The sequence below is a fragment of the Dermacentor variabilis genome, unplaced genomic scaffold, assembly GCF_050947875.1.
Source record: "Dermacentor variabilis isolate Ectoservices unplaced genomic scaffold, ASM5094787v1 scaffold_12, whole genome shotgun sequence".
NCBI classification, from domain to species: Eukaryota; Metazoa; Arthropoda; class Arachnida; order Ixodida; family Ixodidae; genus Dermacentor; species Dermacentor variabilis.
Genome location: NW_027460280.1, coordinates 28630992 through 28648991, shown reverse-complemented (window position 1 = coordinate 28648991; position 18000 = coordinate 28630992).

Genomic DNA, 18000 nt, shown 5'->3' with positions numbered 1-18000 from the left:
ACAGTTTTATAGTCGGTTACCGGAGAACGTGCGGTACTGGGTCTTGGATAGGCCAGACGTTTGTACGGTGGCTAGAACCGCTGAGCTAGCCGAGGAGTTTGTGACGCGTCGGGCTGGCGGAGCTAAGGACGGTCAAAAGGGTGAATTTGGCTCGAAGTTTGAGAGGCCGAGGTTCACGCCCATGAGATTAAAGGGGGACACGCGTAGTGAGGATGCGAGTGAAAGCAGTCCGACCAAACGTAAAGAGACGGCGGCAGCCAAACGCAGAAAGCGGTTCGAGATGAGGCGAGAGCGCGTTTGTTATACGTGCCAGAAGCCGGGTCACTTTTCGGCGCAGTGTCCGGAGACAACACCAAAAGTTGTGTTTTTTTCATTATGCAGCACTGACGAGAACATGAAGCTTCTCGAGCCTTACATGCGAAACCTCCTCGTGAACGGGAAAGAGTGCCGAGTGCTTCGCGATTCCGCAGCTACGATGGATGTAGTTCACCCGTCTTACGTAGAACCCCATATGTTCACGGGCGAGTGCGCATGGATCAAGCAAGCCGTGGAAGCTCATAGCGTGTGTCTGCCGGTAGCAAAGGTGCTTATCGAAGGACCTTTCGGAGCGCTTGAGACGGAGGCCGCAGTGTCATCTATGCTGCCTCCCCAGTACCCGTACCTATTTTCGAACAGGTCCGATCACCTCCTGCGCGAGAAGGGGCTTTTGTTTGGTGAGGCTAGCGTTCAGGCCTTAACCAGGTCGAAGGTTCGGGAGCTCGCTGCAAAGGCGGTAGTTGCGGGGCCGACGTTATCGAACAATGAAAAAGGGTCAGAGGTGCAGCAAGCTGACGAACTGAATAAAATTGAGCCTGTAGCGTTGAAGGCGCCAGATACTGGAGAGGAAATTCCCGACACGGGAAAGTTAGAAGAGCTATCTACAGATTTGCTCATCGCGCCTACGTCAGACGGACTTGATAGGTTGCTAAAAGTCAGCCGGTCGGCTTTGATAGCCGAGCAAAAAAAGGATGGCAGCCTAGAAAACGTGCGCTGCAATGTCAAGGAAGGTATCGCCAGGAAAAATGCGCGTTTTGTGGAAAGAGGTGGAGTCCTGTACCGGAAGTATCTAGACCGCAGAGGAGTGGAGTTCGATCAGCTGATCGTTCCTCAATGCTATCGTCAGGATCTGTTGCGCTTGTCGCATGGGGGTTCGTGGTCCGGACACCTAGGAGTTAAGAAAACTAAGGACCGTTTCTTGCAAGAGTACTATTGGCCAAGGTGTTTTCGGGACGCCGACCATTTCGTGAGGACATGTGACACTTGTCAGCGGGTGGGCAAACCAGGGGACAAATCAAGGGCGCCGTTGAAATTGGTACCTATCATTACGGAGCCTTCTAGACGGCTCGTTATTGTTACAGTGGGACCTCTGCCGGTAACAGCCACGGGGTACAGACACATTTGACTGTGATCTGCCCAGCGACAAAGTTCCCTGAAGCAGTGCCGCTTAAAGAACTCAGCTCAGTTGAGATAGTCAATGCACTAATGTCCATATTTGCGCGAGTTGGTTTTCCTGCGGAAATCCAATCAGATCAGGGCACAGTGTTTACTAGCGCTTTGACGACAACTTTTCTCGAAAGGTGTGGGGTAAAGCTGCTACACAGCTCAGTGTACCACCCACAGTCGAATTCCGTTGAGAAGCTCCACTCCGTCATGAAGCGCGTGTTGAGAGCATTGTGTTTTGAACATCGAACTGACTGGGAGCTGTGTCTGCCTGGGGTGATGTTTGCATTAAGGACCGCGCCGCATGCAGCTACGGGGTTTTCGCCAGCTGAGCTGGTGTACGGTCGCTCGCTTCGGTCTCCGCTTCGCATGCTTCGAGAATCGTGGGAAGGCAGGGGCGACGACCCAGTCGTGGTGGAGTACGTGCTTAAGCTCCTCGAACGCTTAAGAAGGGCACAGGAGTTGTCAGGTGAAGCAATGGCAAAGGCCCAGCAGAGGGCCAAGGTTTATTATGATCGGACAGCCAGGGCCCGTCGTTTTGAGGTGGGCGATGAGGTCATGATATTGCGCACATCGCTAAACAACAAACTAGACGTGCAGTGGGAGGGCCCAGCACGAATTGTTCAGAAACTGTCGGACGTTAACTACGTGGTGAGTCTGCCAGGAAAGCGGAAGGCACAGCAAGTTTACCACTGTAATCTGCTCAAACCTTATAGACAAAGGGAAGCAGTGGTGTGCATGATGGTAAACGTTCCTGAAGAGCTTCCGGTCGAGCTTCCGGGACTAGGCTCAGTGACGAACAGGGAAGACACCGGTCAAGTCATTAGTGACCTTATCAGTAAAGCACCGCTGTCGCCTGAGCAGAAAACCGAACTACACCAGCTATTACAAGAGTTTCAAGGTCTGTTCTCTGAGAGGCCTGGTAGGACTTCTGTCCTTACTCATGACATAGAACTTACCTCCCCAGAGCCAGTACGATCCAAGGCGTATCGGGTGTCACCCCGCCAGAGTGATATTATGGAGGCTGAGGTAAAGAAAATGCTACAGCTCGGTGTTATTGAGGCAGGTGAGAGTGATTATACTTCCCCTTTGATTTTAGTTGAGGTACCGGGCAAGGAACCTCGTCCTTGCGTCGACTACCGCAGGCTTAATTCCATCACTAAGGATCAAATTTATCCGATCCCTAACATCGAGGAGCGCCTCGAGAAAGTTAGTAGCGCTCAGTTTATTTCCACCCTAGATCTTGTCAGGGGTTATTGGCAGGTTCCACTTACAGAAGAGGCTAGTAGGTATGCGGCGTTCATTTCACCAATGGGAACATTCCGTCCTAAAGTATTGAGTTTTGGTTTGAAGAACGCGCCATACTGTTTTTCAAGCCTCATGGATAAAGTGTTGCGGGGACAGCAAGAATTCGCTTTACCGTATCTAGACGACGTAGCGATATTCTCCGCATCCTGGTCTGAGCATATGGCACACTTGCGGGCAGTGCTAACCCGCCTGCGCGAAGCGGGCTTGACAGTAAAGGCTCCTAAGTGCCAGTTAGCACAGGCCGAGGTTGTCTACCTCGGTCACGTGATTGGTCAGGGTCGTCGCCGCCCCTCTGAAATAAAAGTGGCCGCTGTGCGTGACTTTCCGCAACCGCGCACGAAGACCGATATTCGGTCGTTCTTAGGTGTCGCCGGCTACTATCAGAGGTACATCCCCAGGTACTCTGATATCGCGGCTCCCCTGACGGATGCTCTAAGAAAGACAGAGCCTCAAACAGTCGTCTGGGACGAGACAAAGGAAAGAGCTTTTAGCGCCCTAAAGAGTGCCCTAACAAGCCAGCCTGTGCTACGATCGCCAGACTATACAAAAGGGTTCGTTGTTCAGTGCGATGCTAGTGAGCGAGGCATGGGCGTTGTACTGTGCCAACGGGAAAAGGGAGAAGTAGAACACCCCGTCCTGTATACTAGTCGTAAGCTGACCAGTCGTGAGCAGGCGTATAGCGCCACCGAGAAAGAGTGTGCGTGTCTCGTGTGGGCCGTTCAGAAATTGTCATGCTATCTAGCCGGCTCAAGGTTTATCATTGAGACGGATCACTGCCCTCTCCAATGGCTGCAGACCATCTCTCCCAAAAATGGCCGCCTCCTGCGCTGGAGCCTCACTTTGCAACAATATTCCTTTGAGGTGCGTTACAAAAAGGGGAGTCTCAACGGTAACGCCGATGGCTTAAGTCGAAGCCCCTAACGTAGGAATCAGCCTCAAAAATTGTTTGTTACTGATGTTTTTCTTCCTGAGGCAGGATTTTTTTTAACATATTGCTTTTGTTTAGTGTTTCAAAGTGATGATATGGTTTCTAGTGCAATTTTCCAATTTGTGGACGCGTTCTGAGTGATGCTAGACTACTGTAAGGACCTAGGCAGTGGTATAAAAAGGGGAAAGAGCCTGGCAGGGCTTAGTGAGGGTTGTGCCGTGCTTGCTGACTGAGCGGTTGAGTTTCAGCGTAGTTCTAACGCTTGCCGGGAACGAGAACAAAAATGTGAACTCTCCCGAAGTCACTTTGCAGTGTCCCGTGCGAACCTGAACGAGAGAACGAGGCCTTCTCTGTGCGCTGCGCTCAAGAAACGTCGAGGGACGCCCGACTTCGGTTATGAGCATCATCGAGCGACATCCCTCCGGACAGCGGATGCAGTCCCCTGTCCATCGGGATCTCCTTCCCCCGGCGGGGCGGTCTGTTACGTTTCGCTTCAGACGGGTACCTACCCATTGTTACGTTTCGCCTACGACGCGCGGTTTAGCCGGCGCGACTGCAACAAAGCGGCAGACATTTTGGCCCGTTCGGCGTCGCCGCTACGCTCCCCGCCAAGCGCGTCCAGGCATGTTCCGATGCCACGTGTCTTCATGTGCGTGTGTGAGTATATGTGCCATTGTGCCCGACCAGAGGCGCTACGAGAGTAGAAGTTACCTTCTCCTCCCAGTCATTGTGCCCGACCAGAGGCGCTACGAGAGTAGAAGTTACCTTCTCCTCCCAGTCATTGTGCCCGACCAGAGGCGCTACGAGAGTAGAGGTTACCTTCTCCTCCCAGTCTTTGTGCCCGACCAACGGCGCTACGACAGTATGCGTCACCTTATCCCATTGTACAATCACGTGCTCGTCTATTGAGGGGTTCCTTCTTGCCCTCAACTGCGAGAGTATAAAAACAGTTGCCCCGGACGCCAAAAAGAGGGCTCCGATTTCTTCTGTTGAGTAAAGTGCTCTCCCGTCTCTCTACTTCGGTCAACCTGACCGCCAACTCTTTGCGATGTTAAAATAAACAAGTTGTTTTGTTGTTACCAGTCGACTCATGCTTTGCCGGGACCTTCGGATGCTTCCAGTTGTACCCCAGGCCGCCAGGCCAACGCTACCCTTGGGGCTTGCGACCCAGGTACAACCACGGGCGTCAGCGCCGAGTTCCCAACAGGTCGTACCATCGGTGCGACCACAACAACCGTTGCCATCGTTGGGATTCAAACACCATGCCTGGCGTTCCTTCGCAAAATCTTTCCGGACGCGCACTCTCACAATGCGTGCCGCTTTTGTCAAGATATAGCTAGCCTTGCTCACATGCTCTAGGGTTACCCCCTGACGCCGGGAGCCAGGACCGCTGAGGCTTGGGGGGATAGTAGTAATATTAATAATGAGAAGGATAAAGCTGAAAAGTATTCATAATATTTTTATTTATATTTACAGGCATATTTGCTTAAAGGGGTCCTGAAACGCTTTTACAGCGAAGCTTTCTTAGATAGCATGCCGGGATTACTTGTTGGCTGCCTGGCGGCTCAAGTGCACAGCGCACACAGCGCAACGCGATCACATAAGTGTCCGACGTCTGGCCTCTCTCGAGACAAAGCAGACACTACTCACGAAAAAAGAAATTATCTCAAGCATCAACGTGTTAATCACGCCAAGCAACGCGTTCACATGGAAGAGTTTATGGCGAATCGTTTGGTAAAAATAGGAGTGGTGTTGAGACCAAACCACCCGAAATCCACCAGAAAGTGAACTACAAAACGAAAAGCTCGAATATCTCTGAGGTATTGTTCTGAGAATTGTAGTGGTAGAAATACACACAATTATTTTGAACATGATAGCTAACTTGATGAAAAGAGCGCTACGAAGACGCGGACTAAAAGAACAACATGTACGACGGACAAGGCGCCTTGTGCGTCGTACATGTTGTTCTTTTAGTCCGCGTCTTCGTAGCGCTCTTTTCATCAAGTATGCAAAACCAACTCGCCCACATCAAACTTCTGATGATAGCTAAGCGCAAGGTACAAGAGGTGAATATGCCTACCTCCGATTAAGAAGCGAATAACCGAGAGAGAACGTCAGCGATATGCAGCAAACCACGTCAGGCATCGGCGTCCGGCAACAAGGACCAAGCAAACGCCTCCAAACCTTCGAGTTCTCACGGTTCAGACACTGGCGCCGAACCTGAGCAACTTTTCGAACTGGTGAAGAAAAAAGAGTCGCAATTTCGCCCGAAGGGGGAAAAGTCGATAGCGGTTGCAAAATATTGGACGCGTACAGGAAATAACGTTTGTAGCTTTATTGGTCGTATTAATGGCAGTAAACACAGCTTATTGAATAAATTAATACGCTTGGCGTCACGCATGCGCAGGCAAACATGACCGGCTGTAACTCGATGACAGGGAACACGCGCTGTCGCCACAACGCTGGCGTGAACGCGGAGAGCAGGCAGAAGGGAGCGAACGCTTCGGGCTGCCTCCAACGCACATGAAGCGAGTTCATACAGCTAGAACATTTCATAAGAACAGATGCCAGCATGAAGTCTGCCATAACTGTATAAAGCGTTTAAGCTGAGCTTTAAATTAGGGCCCACCTCGCTCATTTATTACGCACCCATTGTCACTGCCAAGCACTGCAGAGCGTTGCACGAGCGACGCATGGTGAACGCTGCAAAAAAAGGGAGAAAGAAGTCAATTGTAGACGCACCGCTATTGTATTCGATCGTCTCGGTAGCGGATTGAAGGCTGCGTTTCTCTATTCGCTGCTAGGATGAGCGTTGTGCGCGTTCTAGTTGTGCAGCTGTGAGCAACACGTTGGGATGCACAGGCTGAGTGTAGAGGACAGCGAACGCTATACTGTCTATGATTAGCGAAGGCGGCCGGTCAACGACAAACACGGCTTACAAACTCCTTTACAAACTTGACTGGGGCCCTAATCTGGAAGTCTATTCGGAGTGATCGTATATATATATATATATATATATATATATATATATATATATATATATATATATATATATATATATATATATATACTGTACAACACTATAGACTCTACAGAGTCTCTTATAGTGCAGACGTACAGGCAGTTCCGTTTCGTTCGGAAAGACTTTATGGATGCGTGAGACAGGCAGCCGAGACCGTGAACTGTTTGGTGTACGTCCCTCCAGACGCGACTAGTGAATTCGCGGTAAGCACTGAAAGCTTTTTCATTTTCTAATTTTCTTTTTTTTCCGCAGTACATTTAAGTGTTGTTTGAAAATATATCGTGTATCTAGCCGCGGTCATGGCCGCTTGCGTACGGGAGACTCTGAAACCAGTTAGAACCATTGAGAAATACTATGCCGTGCCACCTGCCGCGATCATCAAAACCCGCATACCACGGATAATTCACGCATTTTTCAGGCATTTGAGATATACTGAATGGACTTAAACTGACTCTACCGATATGCCTCGCGCTGACTTTCTAAAGAGGCCTCCCCCTCCTCAAAAAAAAAAGAAAAAAAATATTGCAGCTCTAGAGGAAGAGACAAAGTGATGAGAAGGTTTGTAGTAGCACGCAAACAATAAAAATAAATAACGTAACGTCAACAGTAGCAACGTTCACATACATATTGTCATCAAGTAAATCAAAGTCGTAGTTTGCGTCCAGTTATTTCTTCTACATTTGCACTTATATTCGTTTTTGCGGGTTTCCGTTTGTACTCCTGTAGATCACGAGCATGTATTCGCAACTGTGATTGGTCGTCGGTACGCATGCAGAGTTCGCCTAGCCGAGTTCGCAGCAGTCTGTGCACGTGCGATTCCGGAACTACGAGGCCAGAACCGTTTAGAAATCGTTCTTATTGAGTTTGTGGGGGTGCGTGACTCCACGCCTCCCCTGAGATCTAGTTTTCCCGCATGGCTCGTCTCCTGCAGGGCGGCTTCGCCCGCCGCGTGGCCTGGCGCCCGCGGCGGTTGGAGTGGTACAAGCGCGGTGCGAGAAATGGCGCGAGCGTCGCGCCGCTGCGGGGTTACTCGGGCGCCGGGAGACAAGGCGCTCTGGCTGTTGGGTTCGAGACAGCAAGCGGGACGGCCGTGCCGCACGTGCAGCGACCCTCTTGCCCGGCGGGTCGGCGCACGGCGGGGACGTCTCCCGCGTGCGCGCCGACCCATGCTTCTGCGAGACCGCCTCGCGTGGCCGCCCTCGAACGCGCCACGATTCGCGTGACCATACACGCGAACGACCAGGCCTTGGGATCCAGCATGGGGCGAACATATTCGCTCGCTTCCGGTCGCGGTGAGTCGGACTTCTGGATTTGTCGCGCGCCCATCGGCATGTTTTGCGGATAGCAACTCGGCTAGCAGGCACTGATCTATGAAAGGTGCAATAAATGCCCTTGTGATTGTTTGCACTACTGTGTTGTCGTTCCTTTGTCCCAAGAGTACGGAGGTGAGAGACCCCACAAGTTGTCTATTGCGGATAAATAAAATAAGCTTTAAGGCAAGTAGGGCCCTCTTGTCTGTACTTGTCGGCGATAAGGTAGCCTCGCCGCCTACGGGATTATCTGACTGAGCTATGTCGAATGCTCGGTTGCCATAGTCGGAAATTCGAATGCCTCCATAAGTTTTATTTCTTTCTTTTACGATGATGAACTTGAAATGCACCTCGTCCAGTGCACAACATCCGCAGGCTTGGAGTGACGCCTGTCACCGGCAAAAGATACCGAGAACGAGTGGGGCTATACTAACCCAAGTACAACCAAATTAGCAAGGCCGACTAAGCTTCAACAAGACACTCCCTCACCAGAAGAGGAATTGGCTTCCCTGGTGCAGTATTCGGCCACAACCTCCCTGATGATATCTACAATTAACCAATGGCCCTCAGTCCCCAGCAGCTGCGGAGCACCCGATCAAGGCGGCGGTCCGGCCTGTAACGCAGCAGAGGGTGCTAAGAATCTCTGGGTCCGGACAGGCCGCCAATGGAAACTGACCCTTGCAACGTTTAACACCCGAAACCTCTCGAGTGAGGCTAGCTTAGTAGTACTCTTTGAGGAACTATCAGACATTGTTTGGGATATGATCGGCCTATAGGGAGATAAGAAGGACTGGTGAGGCTTACACATTGCTGAATAACGGACATGTCCTCTGCTATAGAAGTCTCCTAGCTAAGAAGCAATACGGGGTAGGATTCCTAATCCATAACGACATAACTGGCAACATTGGCGAATTCTACTGCATTAATGAGAGGGCAGCTGTAGTCGTAATCAAACTTAATATGAGGTATTCTCACTTTCCAGCGCCTATAGGTGGCGCGGAGAACGTTTCAATATGGCTGGGGTAGAGGTGATGGAGGCGATACAAAAGCCTGCGCATCTAAGGAAATGCAGATATGTGTTGTAGTGAGAGGCCCGCCGCATACTGTAAAAGTTCAAGTCTGCAATGAAACTGACGCCGTGAAGGTCAGCATTTCTCCTTATGTGTTGTAATCTATACGCGATGCAGGAGAATTGATTCGAAGCAGTTAATCGGTCGAGCTCGGATGTAAACAAACCGCAGTACCCCCAATGCCGCTGCGTAAAATTAACGTTGTTTGCATTCACGACGAAATACATGTTTCCATGAACCGGCTTATTTGCGGAAGGCTTGTGAAAAATGCTGGATAACTCGGAAACATTTCAGTAGTGCCGATTTACAATATATGAGCAAGACGATGAGGTGTGCCAGCGCCCCCCGTTTCCAGCACGATTAGCGTTTCTGCGCGATAGCGGAAAAAATTAGATGCTAGAAATGTATTTTTTAATCAATCTGTATTTACTGTAATAATTAGTTACAATAGACTTTACAATCAGTTAAGTTTTAGTTTCGCAATTTCAATTCACTAATTTGGTTTAAATTAATTTCCCTCCAAATTGTTCAATTTATTTTCCTACATTGTTCCATTCAGCAACAATGCAGACGAGTTACAAGAAATGATTGAGGACCTCAGCAGAGAGACTGTAAGAGTGGGGTGAAGATTAATGTGCAGAAGACAAAGATAATGATGAATAACCGGGCAAAGGAAAAAGAGTTCAGGATCGCTTGTAAGCCTTTAGAGTCTGTAAAGGAGCCCAAATTATTGTTTCGAACCGTTGCACCGCCAGATTCATGGTAGATCCCCCAGTGCGGATTGGCCGTTTCACTGAGAACCAAGCAATCGAGCGAACCGGATTTTATAGCACCGCATTTTTCACCGCAAAATACAGCAGTGGTGAGGGTATGGCTGCCCTTAGTCAAAAAAGAATAAGTCACTACAAAACATGTCTTATGTATCTCTATGGTCCTGTTAACGTAAGACTGCATGGCACTGAACGGTTTCACTAAAGCGGTGCAACTCCAGAATCGTTGCGACACTTTAGGTGTTATATGAACCAGGGAAAACGTGCTGAACGTATCTAAATAAGCGCTTGCGCGTCTAAAAACTAGCATGGCTTGCACTTGTCAACTCAGTGAGTGAGACGAGGCGAGCGTGCGCGTAGGCATAATCTCTATTAAAATACTGCAAAAGAGCGTCTGTGTAGCCGGCACATGAATGCCGTGACGCTGCGCGGCCACGGGGCTCGCGCAGCGCGATGCGGGAAGGCAGCGCTGCATCTCACACGGCCGCAACCAGGCTGCTGGTGCCTGGTTGGTTACGGATTTGGGTATCCGCTAACCACGGCCGGCTCGGCGACCGAGAGCACGGCGGTCGCCGCGTTCGCGATGGCCTTCTTGTCGCCTCCCGGGGCCGCGTAGAACGTCGGACCGCACGGGAGCTCCCAGGATGCAGCCGTCAGAAGCCCCGGACCGCACGCGGTGTTCGCTGCAGCCGCGTTGTCGTCGCCGTCCTGGTCCCGAGCCAGCTCGGTGCCGGCTGCGGAAAGGACGCCGGCCTGGCTCGCACCGTTGACGAGGTCTCGCGCCGCCTTGTCCTGGGCGGCCCCGACGGGAAGCGACGCGCCGGTGTCGTGCGCTGAGATGTGCTGACGCCGACATGGAGCTGATCTGGAGCTTTCTTCGAACGCAGGGGCTCGCGCACTTACTCGCGCCGCGTGAAGTTTGTTGATGATGACGAACCTCTGTCATGGCTCGTACTCACTAAGGGGGATAGGCACGAGCTAGCTCGGGAAAATTTCTATGTGAAAAGGGGAAACGCAAATGAAAAGAAAAAGAAAAACAAAAGGAGATGATGGAATAACTAGACTAGTATGCGAGCGAGTAGGCAGATCAACTGAAGGGACAGTTTGGTTGGTTCGCTGATTTTTCTATATATATGTAAGGCTGACACCCACATGAGGGATTTGGGCTAGAATCGCATGAGTTACAAAGATAACTAGACAAGTCTTAAACAACACTAATGAGAAATTTTGATATCAAACGAAAGTGAAATACCGTAAGATTTAAGGATTTAGCAACAAAATCATCCTGAATTAGAAATTTCTCAACGTATGCGCAAACACCCCCATGACGATGTCCTATAAATAAGGCTCTCAAACACAAAAAATCTGGAATGGAAAGGTTCAGTCTAATACAGCGAGTAGTTTCCCTAAATGAGAAACACCGGCGTAACAAGAAGCGGTGTATCGTTTCATCGTCACCACATAACGGGCACAAAGCGGAGGGCGCCAGCCCAGCTCCATAAACATAAGTTTAACACAGGTGCAGTTTAGTGAAGGTGACATTCCATAGAGTAGTGCAGACATTTCTTCTCCAAGGGTATAGCAGGTGTGAATAGTAATTCAAATTGGTTAATAATGGGTTCCAAGAGTCTTGCATAACTGCACGCCTCCTGAACCTCGCAGCAGTTATGAAAAATGACGCAGGAAGTATGGAGAGAACGGGACCATGCAGTAAGGGTTGCCCTTACCAGGCTGCCTGCTATTTAATTCAGAACTAATTACGCCACCAGAGCATGGAATGCAAATAAAACGTGCGAACGACTATTTGAAATGAGAGCTGAACATAAAGATACAATGTTCCTTATTATAGCCGTATTAAAAGATATATTAAAACGAAAATGTCGTGGTTGGTGAATTGAATTTTCATAGGACCAAACCTCCTTCAGCCAATAAACTAAATGTACAACTATTAAATCAAGAATACTTACCAAAAAGCACCCGTCAAAAGCAGAAGAGAAAACGCCAATCACATATTGTCTTTCGGTTTGTGAGGCATCTTTCCTAATGATAAGCGATTATATTTAGATCCATGAATCGATTCTGTAATAGATCATTGAATATACTGCAATAGAGGTTCTTCGCGTGGTTCGAATATAAAACATAATGTGAAGGTTTCCTCTCTCACTGCAAGGGATTGCCCAATTATATGTGCTTCCTTTATCGTTATTATTCTTAGTATATTTCACTTCAGGCTACGTCATTCGTAATGTTGCATATTGTTGTGCCACTACCACCAGCCCGGATTCCGAATCTTCAAGATGCGGAATTTATCCTGCGAACGCCCTTTGGACAAACCCGGTGCTGCGCCGAAAGGCACAGCGCCCTGAACTCTCCCTTGACAAGTCAAGATGCTGAGCCTTCAGGCAGCGGAATTCTGAGGAGAAGCATCGGCAAGCGACATGTCCAAACGGGCAACGAAGTGCTAGACAGCCCGGCGCCGTATTTCCTTTTGCCTGGAGGTCACCGCGCGCGGCAACTTTGAACCGGGTGGCCAGCGCGGTCGCTGGTTGGACCTCTCGGAAGACCGTCGAGTGCTGGCTTTGTATTGGGCTGTTTGAGTAACAATCGTTTGTCGGGGCTTTATAAGCCCCGACGCCGCCGCCGGGAGAACCGGATCCACCGACCCACCGGGAGCCGAGTGCCGCTCTGGAGTGGAGTGAGATGTGTCACGCCTTGGAGTCTCACCGGACGTCGCCGAGTAGGAACAGTCGCGTTTGCTGTGAGCTGTCGGCCCCAGTGCAGATCCGATCTTGTCCTGTATAATGACCTGTATATAGTGTATAAAGTCCCTTTTGTTATTCTCACCGACGCCTGACTCGGAGTCTTCGCTACCAACGCTCTGTCACGAAACGGGTGACGAGCGCTACGGGACCACCTCAAAGTCGCAACAATACGTCACATTTACTTTGCCAGTTATAGCAAATTCACAAATGAAATTTCACTTCTATATTCATTAGGCATTCTCTAAGTCTTGGACAATGCCCCACAGGGGGTGTGAGCCATATTGTATGAGGATAATAATAACAACTAGTTGGGACCTCACATATTCGTACATCTAAGGAGTAACACGTGCTAGTACGAAGACCAGCTTAGGTATATAGCAGCAAGGCCAGAAACCACGAAAAAGTAATGCAGGCTGTGAAATAAGAATTATTTCAGTATTTTCTTTAAGCGGGCCCCCACTGATGTGCACAGCGATAGTCAGGAGAAATGTATTCAATACTTCTACAAGCTAAGGCTAACTACACATTTATTTACGTATAGTATGCGGTATGGCAACTCGTGCAGTAAAAAAACAAAAACAAAAAACTGATGTATTTCACCGACACGTAAAAAGCACTTTCCGAGGCCGAGTCCTCTTCGCTCTACGAAAAAAAATAAAAATAACCCATCAACAGCTCTCCTAAGCTTCTCACTCTTCGACAAGTGCGCTTTACCTCGGTGCTTACGCTGGATGCGTCATTGCGACCTTTGCTGCGATTATGCTAAGGCCCTTTCGTGTATCTCTTGGCCAGCTACACCTAACCACACTCCCCTTTATTGGTCTTTCTCATGGAAGCGTATACTCGCATGTCCCCACTCTTACCATTTATTTTTTCAAATTTACCGGATTGGGGTCTGCTCGTTTTTAACAGCCACAACGTTATACGTGCAATTAGCGTGCTGATTACACGTATAACGTTGTCCGAATCCTAATCCTAATCCATAAGAAAGGGGACGCCAAAGACTTGAAAAATTATACACCGATCAGCTTACTGTCCGTTCCCTACAAAGTATTTACTAAGGTAATTGCAAATAGAATCAGGAACACCTTAGACTTCCGTCAACCATAGGACCAGGCAGTATTCCGTAAAGGCTACTCAACAATAGACCATATTCACACTATCAATCAGGTGATAGAGAAATGTACAGAACATAACCGACCCTTATATGTAGCTTTCATTGATTACGAGAAAGCGTTTGATTCAGTCGAAACCTCAGCAGTCATGGAGGCATTGCGGAATCCGTGTATAGACGAGCCGTATGTAAAAATACTGAACGATATCTATAGCGGCTCCACAGCCACCGTAGTCCTCCATAAAGAAAGCAACAAATTCCCAATAAAGAAAGGCGTCAGGCAGGGAGATGCGATCTGTCCAATGCTATTCACAGCGTGTTTACAGGAGGTATTCAGAGACCTGGATTGGGAAGAATTGGGGAAAAGAGTTAATGGAGAATACCTTAGTAACTTGCGATTCGCTGATGATATTGCCTTGCTTAGTAACTCAGGGGACCAACTGCAATGCATGCTCACTGACCTCGAGAGGCAAAGCCACAGGGTGGGTCTAAAAATTAATCTGCACAAAACTAAAGTAATGTTTAACAGTCTCGGAAGAGAACAGCAGTTTACGATAGGTAGCGAGGCACTGGAAGTGGTAAGGGAATACATCTACTTAGGACAGGCAGTGACTGCGGATCCGGATCATGAGACTGAAATAATCAGAAGAATAAGAATGGGCTGGGGTGCGTTTGGCAGGCATTCTCAGATCATGAACAGCAGGTTGCCATTAGCTCTCAAGAGAAAAGTATATAACAGCTGTGTCTTACCAGTACTCACGTACGGGGCAGAAACCTGGAGGCTTACGAAAAGGGTTCTACTTAAATTGAGGACGACGCAACGAGCAATGGAAAGAAGAATGATAGGTGTAACGTTAAGGGATAAGAAAAGAGCAGATTGGGTGAGGGAACAAACGCGAGTTACTGATATCTTAGTTGAAATCAAGAAAAAGAAATGGGGCATGGGCTGGACATGTAATGAGGAGGGAAGATAACCGATGGTCATTAAGCGTTACGGACTGGATTCCAAGGGAAGGAAAGCGTAGCAGAGGGCGGCAGAAAGTTAGGTGGGCGGATGAGATTAAGAAGTTTGCAGGGACAACATGGCTACACTTAGTACATGACCGGGGTAGTTGGAGAAGTATGGGAGAGGCCTTTGCCCTGCAGTGGGCGTAATCAGGCTGATGATGATGACTCTCCTTTGACGAGATTTGAAATGGGATTCCAGATGGCATTGCAACTACGGCTTCTAGCCTAAGAACACGGTTAACCTCTGGTACTGAAATTTAAAATTTTGGGTACGTTTTTACACTGTAGTGCAAATGAGTGAGGCGAGGTGCACTGGGCGTTTATACAACATCTATTTACATATTCTAAGGAAGCGTCGGTATTGCCGCAGTTTGAGCGTTGCATCTCTGCACGGCTATGCTTCTCGCAAAGCGAGATGCAAGGTCGTGATGTGGCATCTCGCTCGACCACAACCACGCAGCAAGATCCTCGTTCATTACGAACTTGAGCTTCCATGAAGCACGGCCACCGTGTAGTGCGCTACTATGATGCCACCATGTTCGCAATAGGCAAGCTGTTCCTGTAGTAGCATTGCGCCCTTCTAACGCCGGGGCCGCATAGTACCGCGGTCCTCAAGGGAGCTCCCACGATGCAGCAGTCAGAACGCTAGGACCGCAAACGGTGATCGTTGCGTCGGTGTAGTCACGACCAATCCGACCAGCCGTGAGAAGGCCCGGGCCGCACGCGGTGATCAGTGCGGTGCGAATTCGCGGCCGAGGCCCCTCGGGGGCACTCCCGGCGTCCGGAGGACTGGCCAGTTCCTAGACACAAGCTCCGGGCATGCAGCTGTCAGAACGCCTGGACCGCACCCGGTGATCGTTGCGCCGGCGTAGTTGCGGCCGAGGCTTTCCTGGAGCGCGCCTGGCGTCCGGAGGACTCGCCAGTTCCAGGACGGGAGCTCCCAGTACGCGAACGTCAGAATGCCTTGGCCGTACGCGGGGATCGATGCAGATGCCTAGTCGCGACCAAGGCCGCCCGGGGACGCTCCCGGCGTCCGGAGGACTGGCCAGTACCTGGCCAGCTACATTAAAGGGACACTAAAGGTTACCAGAAAGTCAAGTTAAAGTGATAAAGCAATTCTCTAGAACGTCTAAGGCGTCAATATAATCGCGAACAGAGCTTTAGTTACCGAGAAATTGAGGCAAATGCATGACACGATTTGAGACCCCCCACGACATTCCGGTACTAGCCCGATGACGAAAGCACTCCTCATCATAATTTATGTCACTACTATTCAACTACTCGTATTAAAAAGATCATTTCATTAGATTTTAAGACGGTAGAAAATGCTACTTGTCTACTTCTATTCGATTCTAAGTAGAAATAACATTTTGACGTTACCCTTGAGTAGCCTGGGTGTTCCAAAGGTTTCGTTTTCGCTCGACTCTGCGCGCTCGACTTTGCGCCGCGCGCGCTTTGGAGTTTCAGTTGTTTCTTTATCGCGTCGTGCTGCGGTTGTCCTGCTGGCTCGCGAAACTTGCATTTGGAACAAGCAGCGAGAATGCCACGTCCATGTGATGTCGTGGGATGCGCGAACGGTCCGCGGAACTTGGCCGAGGGCAGTTGCAGCGGCGAATCCAACGTTACTTATCACTGTGTGCCAACGAGTGAACCTCTCCGTTCGAAGTGGTTAAGTGCCGTACCTCTGCCACAGCGCGCTGGCAAAGAGCCGAAAAATCGCGTAGTGTGCTCGCTGCACTTCGTCCAGAGGATTACGAGTTCAACGTCGACTTACTGAAGTCGCGTGAAGTGCCTTTCAAAGCAGGCCGTCGTCTTAAGCCTGTTTCACATGATGCGATTTTCGTCGCACCGGAAGTGCGATTTCCGTCGTTTGCGATAAAAATCGCAGTCGCAGTGCCGTCCCCCCGATTTTCGGCTGCGACCAACCGGTTGGTCGCACAGTCGCACCGTCGCACCGATCGCTGCGATTTTCCGTCGAAATTGCGCGGAGAGCTGTCAACGGAGCTATTTCGCCGGTTTGTTTTGGAAAATGGCGTCTCGCACGACAAGTGCAATCGCGGAGACGTGGATCGTCGAATTCGGTACGTAGGCGAAGGGAGAATAAAAAACTTGTACATATTGCATTCTCCGATTGCTATGCGTTTGTTGACACGCTACACAGCAAATGAAGTGCATTTTCACGTTTGCTTCGTGCGCCTTTGCGAGTTGTCAGTGCTAGGAGGTGTTCGATCCCCAGCAGACGACGAGGTCGTCACAATTTTCTTTTGTTGAGTAGCATGCAAAAATCGCGCTTACGGAGCAGCTTGAATTATTTCAACCTCGGCAAGGGCAAATGACAAGACAGCAAAGTACCCGAAGTTTCAACGTTGCGCTGAACGCGGTACCGTTCAGTTGCATTTTCTTGTCGGTTTTCAAGCATGAATTTCCCGATGCATCTTGAAAGCTTATCTTGCCTCTTATTAAATTTGACAGAGCAAAAGTGTAGGCTATCGTAATGAATTTGCTACGATAGCATTAAATCCGTGGCTTGAATAAAATATTATATGCACGTTAAGTTGCACCTCTTCTCTGGAGAATTTTTTTTTCTTGCACAGAAACCAATAAACATTGGCTATGTTGCGGACTTTGTATCCTTACTGCATCTGTATTAACACTTGCTTTGAAAGGTAATTAACTCAAGAGCTAGTAGATTAAGTAAATTGCTTGCTATAGTGGCAAAGTGACAACGTACCCTCGTGCACAATTATGTAGAACTCGTGCAACAATGCGAAAAGCAGGCAAACGGCCTGTTCTTGTGGGGATAAAACAGTATAAAACGACACGCTGAAGAAAAGTAAATCAAAACTGTGCAGTGAAGTCAGCCAGTGCAAGCAGTTCTTGCTCGTTCACAGCGGATCAAGTGTGCAGAAACATTCATGCCTTACATGTTTCTAGTAAGTTTCTAATAAGTTTGTGATCACATATATTAGTGTGTAAACCCATATAACGATATGCGCTGCGATTATTATCTTTATAAGTAATGAAATACCATGCTACTTGCAAGAACATATATCACCCGAGGATTTTAGAACAAATTTCTGCATTTCAACTATACACAATATGTGGTTTATTCAATAAAAGACCACAAACTGGGCTTTTTTGCAATGACAAACTTATTCCAAACTTTACTTACATACAGGCAAGAAAAAAAATATAGACAGAAATATTGTTCTTCAATTTGTTCACCTGC